The sequence below is a fragment of the Drosophila melanogaster genome, chromosome 2L (assembly GCF_000001215.4).
Source record: "Drosophila melanogaster chromosome 2L".
Taxonomy (NCBI): domain Eukaryota; kingdom Metazoa; phylum Arthropoda; class Insecta; order Diptera; family Drosophilidae; genus Drosophila; species Drosophila melanogaster.
In genome coordinates this window covers 12191381-12204205 of record NT_033779.5, presented here as the reverse complement: position 1 = coordinate 12204205, position 12825 = coordinate 12191381, and the positions used below count along the sequence as shown (strand labels likewise).

Below are 12825 nucleotides of genomic sequence, written 5' to 3'. Positions count from 1 at the left end.
GTATTTGTTTTCATAGGCGCAAAATGTCTTCGTCAACTTTTGACGATTTTATAATTTAACTTTTGCCGGGAGAGCTCCTCCTTTTCTCCATTCCTCCATTTCCGCCCGCCGGTTTTTCCTCTTCCTAGTTTCGAAAACAACTTAATAATAAGTGAGTGCTGAGTGCTGGTTGGAGGAAAGTTGACTTGGTTAGAGAAAGACGCCTGCAATTAAGGTGGCACCACCAAGGCTGTGTATTTTTGTTGGGTCTTTTGGGCTAGGCAATTATTACAGGGGATCCAGTGCATTTAGAAAGTTTTCTGTGCGGAAATAATTGTCAAGGATAACCATGGTAATTGTAGGGAAAAACTGATAAACTGAAAAGCAAAGCTCGTTGCTCATTGTTGTCTTTTGCACACAGAATTCTGAGCAAAATGTTACTAAAATAGGGGCATTGCAAATGCAAGAAGCCCATACGAACGTATTTTCTGAAGACAAATTAACAAATACATTATCATTAAACATTAAGTACTCATATTTGCTGGTCAATTATGCATTAAGATACTCAAAATTCCATGATATTTAGGCACATTAAATAAACAACATACTAAAGATTATAAATATATTTTTTAAATTATATGTATTCATTGTCACAATTAGGCCACAAAGCCCTAACAGGAACGTTTTTTTAAGATCTAGCGAATTGTATTCTATTTTAAAAACTTTATTCTAGTAATATAACCCAATGACATTTAAAAGCTTCTTAATATAGAAAATAAAATAAATTGGGTTGGAGAACAAATAACTTATTCCTTTGAATAGCATTCAAGACATCTGCAAGTGAAGTCTACTACGTTAATGCCATCTCCATTTAATACCTGAGCTTACTCACCTGTTAACTTAGCCCAAAAGGGTTGTTACCAAACTAATTTCAGGTCCTAAAAGTTTACTCTAAGTTAGCTAATTTGATTAAGGTAAATGGACTGGCCAGCTGTAAAGGCATAATGTTTAAGATACAGCCATTTAAATACAGCCATTTGCATACATCACTCGCAGGCATCGTCATCAATATAAATTTGTTTTGTCAGAGCTGCTTTATTTTGTAAATATCGAACAAATGGCTTGGAACATAAGTGAAGCATATGTTGAAAGCTGGAGGAATCGTATACGAAAAGCGTAAACAAGCTGCTTTTCATGTTTGACATGCGTTAGGAAAAAAAAATGAAAGAACTAGGAATCCACATTTTCAACATATTACACACAGTCAAGCAAGTAAAAACAATAAAAAAAATACATACAAAACAATCACAATTCACACAAAGAAAAAACAATGTTAAGAACACTAAAGGACCCATTGCAAAAAGGTTGCTAGCGAGCGAATAAAAAAGAATCTTTAAGCTTCTTTTTTATCTGCCCCCACAAACATTGAACTTTATGTGCGAAGCACTGCAGCACCACGCCCCCTTTTCGTTACCATTATAATGAAACATCTATAAATTGTCAGCCACTTTCATCGATTCTCGGCTCCTCAGCTACTCGCTTCTGTTCGGCGATGTCCTCTGGAGGACCATAAATAATATTATTATGGCTCCAGGAGGCAACTTGTATTTGTCAAAGCAAACAGAACTGCTGGAGCTGGAGCAGGAAGAATCCTTTCCGATAGCTCCATTTGGACGCATGCCTTCCCTTGTTAACGGCATTATTATTGGCAGCCATTATTCATGCAACAAGTGATGCTCAGTGGCAGAGCGGCAACTTCCGTCTAATTACGGCTAATTGAATGGCTCTAAGTTCCGGGATTTGTCAATTGATTTGTAGTGGGATTTCCGTATATAAAATGCCAGAGTACCAGTGTATTCAAATATCGAAATTGCGAGTACAATTATTTATATTGTTTCAACCAGATGATAATCCTGATTGCAAAAAATTAACGCCACAAATAAACCAAACAAATCTATAAATTCGCATGTGAACTTTATTATTTATTTATATATTTGCGGAACAAAAAAAAACATGTATCGATGAATTGAATAAAAACTTGTGAAATTAATCTGTCACTCGAGGAAAGCTGATATGCACATAACAACGTTTTAATCAATTATAATGCCATAAAAAAGTAAACACAAGGATAAGGAAACCTTTATTGGCACATCGACAGCAAATAAAAACCACAGCATCAACATGAATAACAACAAATAGGCGAAAACAGATAACCCAAGCAACAAAGATTTATTGCATTTATAAGCACATTTATAGACTTTTGTGTACGTATGTATGTATATTCGCTGATTTATATAGCCGAGTTAAACCCATGTGGTTTATAATGAGACAACACACTTAAATGAGGTTAGAGTTGCGTTCGTTTTGGCCATAAATTGTCCGAATTGGCCGAATAAACACAGCGAAGAACTTAAAGGCTTAAAAATTAAAGATACTCCACTCGAGGTGTACTCACATAAGACTCAGATGCATGTAGGACACAGACAGTTATAGTAAATGATAGCTGGGATATCGAAATATATATTTGTATAGATAGATACCAAGAAACCCACAAAGAAAGCAAAAAACAGTCACTTTTTTTTACGTTGTACGGAAGACGTGACGTGATGTGACGTTACGCTACGCTACGAGACGTAATGACATAAGCGTACAATACTTTCGATCCTTTTTTTTATTGTTCCAACTGCGTTAACGTCCACGACAATTACGGCACTTTTCCAAATAATTTCAGCTATTTTAATTTTTTTTTAAATAAGCAGCAGTGTTTTATAAACGCACAACACGAAAACGCAGACGAAACACACAGCAAAAAGTCGAATTGAATAGTATAGAAAAAATTAGACACGATCAGCAACGTTATCAAGACAACAGACTCTGACAAACTAAAAAATCAGAAGACGAAAAAAAACAACAAAAAATTAAATAAAATAAATGAAAATGCCAACAACAACTGATCGGTGATAATGCTCAGTTTGAAATAAGAGGCGGCGTTCGAAAAACAGAGAAATCGCATCGAAAAGAAGAGAGCTCCCTCATTCGATCTATTTTCGAATACTGATAAGACCACTTTGAATCGATTCGTTTGGCATTTGATTTTCGAACAAGTAAAATCCAATTGCAATCAATGCAACTAACAGAAGAGGCCGACTATCGAAATGAATTTCTTATCAGTGCGAGAGCGGGAGATCTCTGAGTTCATAAAGATGATCTACACACTCGGTCAAGGGTAATGACTTAATCTGACCTTTTCGTATTAAATAATATAATGATATTTTACTGCATTAGGAATTTTGTAAACATTTATTCAACTTGAAAAACACTCATTTAAACGAAAGAAATCATAGAAGTGTTTAAAATGTATTGCCAATTCCATTAGTACACTGCAATTAGGCATTGCTCAGCTGAACACTTTGCACTGCAGTTTATTTTTTCCGTCCCATTGAGCTAAACGTCTTTTAGGACTTTCTAATGGACTCCATTCGCTGATACTCAGGCCGAGAACATAAGAACCAAATCGATTTACAGGACATGCGGCACGTGACCACCAGGTATTATCAGCGTATCCAGACAGGATCGAAATACCACCCACTCGCACGGTTTCCAGTTCAATTGGCTACTTAAAACTTTAACAGCCGTAAATTCGCAACAAGCAAGGGCTATGAAATTTAATAGCAGATACGAGCAAATACCCCATACTAGCAAAAAAGGAAATGTCTGACCAATACAATACGCAACTGTATTAGCTCACGTATCAGTAAAAGTACGTATTTCGTCTGGTCATTATTTCGATGTTGCTGCTGCTACAGCGAAACACACATTATTGACTTTTATGGCTGTTCCTGCGACTCTGAATGCATTGTATCTATGTATCTTTTACAGTCAAAGCTGCATAAATGAAATGGAAAGGGATGCTTTTCAGCAAAATAAGTTCACATATAACTGAACGCCAAGAAAATGAGTTGATCAACTAATAAATTTAAAAAAAAAAACTTTTAATAAAGATGTAATACGAATTGGTTTGATATGTCTTAGGCAGGTTTCACTGTTTTCCCGGGTTTCCGCTTTTTCTATTACAGATACTTCTGTTACTTCTGCCTTTTCCTTAACCCTTTGCGTGTGTTTACATTTTCCACTATGTAATTCGTTGCATTTTGTTGCATGCGTGTGAGTGTGAAATATTTATGGGGGTTGCAACCCTACTCAGGCACATGGCCAAAACAGGTTCCATCGATATCCAACCCTGCTGCTCAAGTTTAACGAAGTGTTAAATGGCCAGAAGCAGCGAGGGCGTCTAAGAAACGAGGTATCCGCTTCGATTTCATCACATCGCTAGCCGAGCAAACTGGTCAACGCCTTTTTATCGAAATTTGTCACGCACGGTGGAATTTCTGCGCTCCTTTTTGTTTGGTCTAGATTAATAGAGGGAAAAAGATTTTCATTCGGAAAATGTTTGCTACATGAGTCGCATGAATGACAGCTGCGAGAAGGAAAAGTGTCGATGGTCCAAGGGAAGTTGGCATATTGACACGACTGAAAGCGCACGTGTGTGGTCTAATACCACCTTTCGATGACAAAAATTGCATTACTTTCACTTTCTGGCCGGTAGGTAAGGAGGCTGAATGGAGCTTAAGAAGTATTACTTCTTTGTTTGCCTATAAATACCTGGATAAAGGTAAACATGATATTTGGGATTTCCCCTTTTTGGTCGGTGATAAATGTGAGTCATTTAATAGACGTTTATTGAATTCGGAGCAGGTGAAAGGGATGAGATTTCATAGCCTTAACTGTAATAAATAAATATACGAAATACAATATTACATTTAAAATATAATAGAATTACTTCAATTACTTCCCAGTTTACCCCTCAAATTGTATTCTGTATTTTTAAGCAATTTTTCCCCAGTAAAGAGGAATCAATAATGACCACACAGTAAGTTAATAGCTTCATTTACCGACAAGAAACCCCTCTACTTGTGGTAGTTGGTTGGCAGTTGTGTATCTTTCCTTTCAAGGTTCCATTCGAATCTAATAACCGGCAATTTGCCAAACACCGAAGGACCGAACCATTTTAGAGTGTTGCAAAGAAATTAGCCATCATTTAGTGTAATGAGCATAATAATAGCAACTAATGGCCAACCACCAACACAAAAGCAGCACGAGTCGATCCACCATTTGATCAAACAAAGATTGACTGAAGTGCGATTAACTTTGGGATAGGGCGCAAAGTGTTATAAATGTGGTGCAATTTGTTCGAAACGGATGAAGCCAGCGAAATGCTGGTAAATACATATTAAGCAAAAAGGAAAAAAAAATATCCAAGGCCATGTGAATTACTCAATTAATTCAGCTCGGTCTGCCAATAATCATAAATAAACTCCCACGGAACCTACGCTCGGTACACTTTTAATTATTTTCGCTCTCGTCCCTAGCAAATTTAATAAAGAATAATTACAAGGAAACCAATAACAGCCAAGAACCCAAAATGCGTATATGTGTGTGTGTGGAAAAATAATTAACAAAAATCCGCACAACAGCAGGCGGCTTCTTATGCCGCCACCCATACTGAAGTATAACCACAAATGGCATGTAATTAACATATAAATTAAAGCCTAATACATATTTACGTAGCAATAAAGTGCTAAAATTGCTGCTTTAGCTCACGTTCGCATTCATCAAGGATTTAAGTCGTACTCGAGTTTCTAAAAGTTACCACGAAGATTGAACATTAAGTATGGATTAACTGAATCGCACAAAAAATAAAATTGACTATTAATTGCTTGGAAAATAAATAAATAATAGACGCAATAGTATGGTATAATATAATAGAATATATACAATATAATAGAATGGTAACATAATGGAGAACGCGTTTGATGCCAAATCAATTTCCGTTGCGAAAATTTTGAAATCAACGAACAAAGGATAAAGCAAATGTCGGGCTTAAATAAATTTCGCTAAATTAGTTGACATTTTGCGTATTCAATGGATTCGAGTAGGAAATGGAGATGGTTAGCTGTCAGTTTGGTTTAACAAGAACACAAAAAAAAAAAAAAAAAAGACCCAGTAAAAACCAGACAGAAATGGCAGATAAAATAAAACCCATTTTACACCAGAATCATTCATTTGCGGAGCACATTCGTAAAATCGAGCATCGCATTGTTTTATGTCAGCTTCATCAGCAGGAACTGAAACCGAACTGGGGCATCATCGAATGGGGATTCAATTGTGCTGAACAGTGGCAGTAAAATCAACAGCAAGTCGACAAATAACTAGTCGAATTTTGTATGTCCTAGAAGTAGAAACTAAAAGTTAAATTCTATTACTATACTAATACCAATATAATAGATTGCTTACTTTTTAACTAGGTTTTTCTAGCATTGATTGAATTTCTATTGATATGTATTACCAATGTTTAACGGTGACTTCTAAACCAAATATTCATCTCATTTACCATGAAATGCATTGATGACTTTGGAAGTACTGATACTTGATGATGACGGTTTTGAAGTCGGTGACGAGGATATTTCGGTTTGACTGCAGTTTTTAACATGGCACGTTTCTTACTCCCCAAATGCCCCTCGGTGATTGCAACAAAATGCTGACGGATTCGGCACAGCCACACATGGACAAAACATCACATACAAATGGAGACGGATGCACTAAGGAAAATTATTTATTCGATATTTGTTACTATGCCTAAAGTTGGTTTCATTGCCCTAATTTGTGAATTTAATTATTATTAAATTGTTAAAGCCGGATAAAGATAAATGTGTTATTCCTTTTTGATAAATTTTATATATTTTGCAATATTTTTGATTGTGTAGAGATAAAAAGATCTGCAGTGAAAACTAAAACAACAGAAGGACATAATTGTAGGAGAGTGTCTCGACTACCAGATACCGGTTACTCAGCTTAAGGGGACGGAGAAATTCAATGGCTTAGGCTCAAATATCTATCGTTTTTATACAGATATGGTTGGTGACTAGATTTTCCATTTGGAATCTTATGGAATTCTGGGAAAAGCTTCCCACTACCTGTTAAATACTTTAAAACGAATCTACTCTGTGAGTAAAGGCTATAAAAATGGCCTCTAGTTTTTTTCAAATTGTGTATTCGAACTGGTTGCCTTTTAACTATCTGTTTAAAAATGTAGTTTTGCGGGGAAAGGGCTCCAAAATACATGGAAAACAACTATATCCTTAACAATTCACATATATTGAAGAAAATAATATTCAGAGAAGATTAAAATCGATCTATTCTTATAAGGAAAATAATAATTTTTTAAATCGCCGAAGATCTATAAGCCTTATTTTTATTCATTAAGTTTTATTTGCAAAAACATTACCAAGCAAAAATTTCAAAAAGAACTTAGTAAAAATCGGTAAAAACTTCTGCATTTCTTATAAACTCCTAGAACTTCGTCCTCAGCTCGAATCCGCTAACAACTTTATTCAATTTCGTGGCTGTTCTTCACCCTTTCGAAAGATTATCTCTGGTTTTCCATCAACCACATCAAATGCTTTCTGTGCTCCATTTCCCCTTGCAAAACTTCAATGGAGCGCAAGACCACAAATCCCGAAAATCAGTCACAATTATTACGCCCAGAGTGAGGGAAGGTCGGCCCTGAGGTTAAGCCAGCCAGCCCCACTATATTAAGCCTTCCATTTGCTGGGAAAAGCAAGGAGAAAATACCGTGGAACAATGCTAAAACTATTCCCCATAACAAATGCGAACCGAAAGTGGGTTGCCGCCTTTGGGGAGAATTGGGGTGGAGGAGTTGGGACTGCGAAAGTTGGTTGGCTGGTTGGCTGATTGATAGACAAGGAGACAGTCACCGACACCATCGACGTCTATGGTTCCACTCTATCCCGGTCTTTTGAGCCGTGGCAACATCATCTTCTTCTCCCCCTCACCGCCCTCGGTTGTTGTCAATTAACGTACGAAAATGACTTCCGCTTTGATTGTGTGCCTCATTCCCCCCGCCGACCATAAACCTCATCCATCGATCGAATGTCAACTGGTTGACTGCCTGCCTAACTGTCACAGCCTGTTTCCGTTTCCGATTAAAGCTTTGGCAAATAGTTTTGAGAGTCCTGCCAGCGATTCACTGCCTTATCGTGGTGGTGGTGGCGAAATGTTTCATTTGAAATGATTTCTGCAATTGTTGCCAATGCCCCAACATCATCAATCGCTTGATTAATGACCGGTTAATTGTTCGATTTATAGAAAAGAACTTTCGCAAATTCTTTGCTTTTTTCGAGGCGGAATTGTTAGTGCTGATTTATTGAAAAACGTTTTATGTCTGCTTGCTAAAGAAAAACTTAAGGGATGCATAAGAACTTGTTAAAGTTTACGCCTAAAACCAAATAGTCATAAGGATTAAAAGCACCTAAAATATGTTTAAGAGGGTAAAACAATTAAAGTGATTTGATCATTGGAACTCCAACACCAAAGGACTGATTCCATCCCACTGGTGGAAAACCCCCATTTCTCTTCAGCAAGAGGACCATGCAAATTACTCTGGGAAAATCAGAGTCGCAGGGCATCACTTATACATTGGGCGACACCTTTTGCGAGCAAGCAAAGCATGAAATTAGGCAAACAACTTTACCCAGCCAAACAACAACAAAAACACAGAAGGAAAAGCGTCGCGCCTAAGCTGAAAAAAAAAAAGAGGAAAACCTTAAGGAAATAAAGACAGTGGCAGACTGAGAAAAGAGCAAACAAAACGAAACGCACTGGAGCACTTAAAACGCAAGAAGCATCGAGGAAAAGTCGTGCACTGACAAAAATATCATGTGATTTAGATAAATAATTAATATATGACAAATAAATAGCTATAACTAAGTTTTTATGATCTTAAAGATAAATATTTAAGATTAAAAGTGGCCTCTTTGTATGATGATCCTCAAGAGGAAAACATCTTTTGAGTTGGAACTTAGTAAGGTCAAAAATAATTTTATTATAACAATTTAAAAACTGACAATTTTTTCTTTCAGTTTGGCGAAATGGTCAATGGGTGTAGAATGGGGTGGCAATGAAATGCTGAAGACGTCGCAGCCGCAGTGCAGACGACGCAAACAGAACGCCTAAGTAATTGCAGAATAAACAAGCATCAACAAAAGATTAAGACGCGCTCGGGGATCCGCCTTTAATCGCGCCACGCCCACCCACAGCCCAGCACCGCGGATCCCTGCCCACAGGGGGGGGGGGAAATAAACCCAAATAAATAAGCCAAGAAAAACATAAACAGCCAAGAGTGAAAAGCAGCGACAATTGCAAACATCTCGTCTGTTTTGCCGTTGCAGTAGTTTTTTTCCCGCACACTAGGAAAAAAAATAGGGAAACTTTACAAAATTCACAGCAACCAATACAAGACCACGCTAGATCTTTAAAAACTAAAAAATATACAGTGAAAAATTTAAAAAAAAAATTTGATTTATTACATAATAAATGCATGCTATTGGATTAAATAATATTATTTTAAAAGCTTTGTAGTAAAAACAAACCCACATCTATCCTTAGATGGCAACATGCAATCAAGCAGTTTGTAGAGTTTTCCAATGGTTTTTAGCAAAACTTAAAGCACTTAAAGATGTTCGAGAATCGGAGACAAATTTAACGTTATGAGCAGACGTCGGTTGTTAGTTTCCCAAAGAAAGTGCGACAGTGAGTGGAAACTTTCTCCACATTTGCGGTCGATGTGCAAATGAAGCTCAACGCAAAAAGTGGTCATTACACAACACCCCGCTCACCTTGCTGTCGCCAATCGTTTGTAGAACTTGTCGCTGCAAAAATGTTTGGGCAAACTCCTCGAAAACTACGCTGCCACTACCCGCAATCGCCGGAATTTCTTTGGATTTTTGGAAAGCACAAATTTTTAGCACAAAAAAGTTTTAACAACTGCGTTAAGAAAATAAGGCAAAAGGAGTTGAGTAGCGGCGCTTTGAAGCGTTAAGCAATTTGCCAGTTTCATTCACATTTCCCCAACTAACCCTCTCCTTACAACTCTGTACTTTCGGCTAGGTCTTGGCCTTAGCCAATTTCGGTCTAACAGTTAAGTGCGGGATTAAGAAAAGATAAACATTTGTAAGGATTTGGCCGAAAGTTTGCCTTTTGGCTTGCTTGCTTTTGTTTCAGTTCTTGTTAGTATTATTATTTTACTTTTACAATGCTTTGCGCGCCAGTTTGCTTAATACTTTTAAATTTCGTAGGTCAAAACTACGCTGTTTGCTGAAGAGAGGTTAAAAACTTCCCAAGATATACATACGATATATATATGAAATAAATTCGAAGCATACTTTAAGATACATATCGTTTGTCAAAGCAGCATATTTCAACTTCCCTATTTATTTCCCCTGCTGTAAATGCTACTAACTTTTTACGACCGAGTCCTAACTCAAGAATTTCATATCCACAAACACCATCCATGGCAGTGGATGGTCCATTTCGCCGATGACTTGTAGACAAGAATCGTAAAATATCAACGCCAATAACTTTGGCCAAAGGCTGTCCTGGGTTGCCAACGGAATTGCGATGAATTGTGCATGTGGCGGATGTTTTTCCCACTCGACGACTGAGAAGATGTGCACGATGCAGCAAACTGAGGCAAATGGAAAATCATGTGGCAAACGATTTGCGACACAAAACCAAGTATGACAAGCGCCCGGTGGCGCTTTCGAGCCACATGCCACGCCCCCTGGGCAAATGCAAACGCAAGACGAGCCAAAGGATCACTGGGCAGCATTATGCGTGCGTATGGCTCTGCCAGGGAAATTCTTTATGCCCCAAGGCGTCAGGCATACGCATATGGAGAGCAGGAGCAGGCAGAGCTGCAGCTACCATATTGATGATGCACTTGCTGCGGCCAATGCACAAAGGTTGCCCCATGAAGCCGCAGGCGGTGCCCGCTGCTCTTTTCTTTTTTGTTTTTGCTGCTGTTGCATACCAGTTGCACTTAACAAAAACATTGCAAATGTTTATTATAGTCATGCAAAAAGAAACCATAGAAATAAAATCATAGAATAAGAAATTATCAATTAAAATTTGTATCAATTTTGGTGTTCGGTGTTAATAAAATTTATATGGTAATTGTTTTTGAATATTTGTTTCTCCCAGTGCATTAGAAGTTTAGCGCATTTTTTGCCATTCTTTTTCGTTATGCAGTTGGCAGTCTGATTCCAGGGGCGTCGAAGTCTGAGCCCTCTGTCTCGGAGGCGCAAAATGTTTGCACAAAGGCTTAAGGCAAACAAAGCTGAATCAGCAGGACACTCACTGTCTGTCAGCAGGCACTCTCCACTGTACGGGGGAGACAATACGAAACGCGGGGCACTTTGGGTGACAAAAGCAAGCGGCGGGGTCGCAGGGGAAATATTCATTGGCGTAGTACGAGGGTCAGCCCTCCACTTCTATTTTACTCTTCTTTTTTTTTTTTGCCAACGCAAACAAATGAAAGTGGATCCACTTGAGTGGAGCAAATGAAGTGCCATAGTTGGTCGGTTGGCAGGATATTCGGGGGAGGGGGGGATTGAGTTCGAACGGGGGGTAATCGGTACAAGGAGCAACAGCGGCAGGATCGGACAGTAAAAGTGCAACGAAAGCGAAAAAGAGCACATGATACAAAGACAAAAAGAATTCAAAAAAAAAGGGTAGCAAATGCACACAAAATGTCGATGTTAGCCATACAAATGCTACAAGCGAGGTACAGTGAAAAGCCTTTAAGCGGTACTTTTATGCTCATCAAAGTATTTATTATCTAAAGCTAAAGGTTTTGCTTAAAAAATCACATTGATTATCATTGATAGTTATTAAAAAGGAATTTTCATAAATAAGTAAACAAGTCCTTATTCGCTAGTATTACTTGTTGGTTTTCTTGTATGTAAATATATAATTTCTTAACATTGCGAGTTTCCACTGTAACCATCCTGCCATGTGTGGGTTCGGGAGCAAGTTTAGTTGGCAGCAGTGTCGTATGTGTTGCACACTAGTTGATGATGTTGCTGACGTAGCCAGGAAAGGATAGGTCAGGACTCGAGCGTCTGGGAATGTAGCAACTGGAGTGGGTATAGCCCATTGGACTGCTTACATAGGATGAGCCGCGCTGGAGCACAATTTTCAAGAGATACGTCAATATTTGACAAGTCGTCATTGTCGTTGGCTGCTCCCCCCACCGATTTCCCCTCGTGCCACACCCACCAATCTTATTTTCCAGCACGACGTCATCGTTGTGTATTAAGCGTTATTTTCGCTTTGCTACTTGCCGCTTCTTGTTGCTCTTTTTTATGAATATTAGTTTGTTTGCTCGCTGCTTCCTGTCGTATGGCGAGTTCTTATGTTTGCCATGAATACAATAAGCACAATATCAATTTATTATACACATATATTTATAAAGAAATTTAAGCAAAGGAAATCAAACAATAGTGCACCATATTTTTCAGAAATCTCCTATGATATGCATAGGGTATTAGATGGTAGCAATTTCTAATAACGCTTCAAATTCATTTGAAGGCTGACTCATATCTATTGATGAATTTCGTTACTATTCTTTCCCAAACCACCCGAAAACTTGGCAATACTCTTTTGGCTTATTAAAAGTGGCTTGCAATATGAAACTTGTTCATAGACCCTTCAAGCGAAACAAATAAATGGAGAACACAAAACAGTCTAAGCCTATGGCTCAAATTCTATTGAACTTCACTTCAAGCCTGGTTACCCACACTAAGTGTGAAGAACTCTGTTGGATGATGTGCATCATCATGGGGAGAATACACTGATAATATGTAAAGTTATAAAGCCTAATAGTAAATTTTCCAGTCGATTGTAAAATGGTCTAATGATTTTAATATA

At 37.8% G+C, this 12825-nt stretch overlaps 1 protein-coding gene across 2 annotated transcripts in view, besides 1 other annotated feature; it reads right to left on the bottom strand.

The window, feature by feature from the left end:
* bru1 (bruno 1) overlaps window positions 1-12825 on the bottom strand; it is a 138435-nt gene that overhangs the window by 109233 nt on the left and 16377 nt on the right. Inside the window, exon 1 of one of the 2 annotated variants that reach the window (NM_001273477.1) lies at window positions 2435-2880. The exons of the other annotated variant lie outside the window; for it this stretch is intronic. The gene's annotated coding sequence lies outside the window, so the exon portion shown is untranslated. Of the gene's footprint in view, window positions 1-2434; window positions 2881-12825 lie in introns of those variants that run through there. 2 annotated transcript variants of the gene reach the window in all.
* Window positions 6858-6892: a mobile genetic element.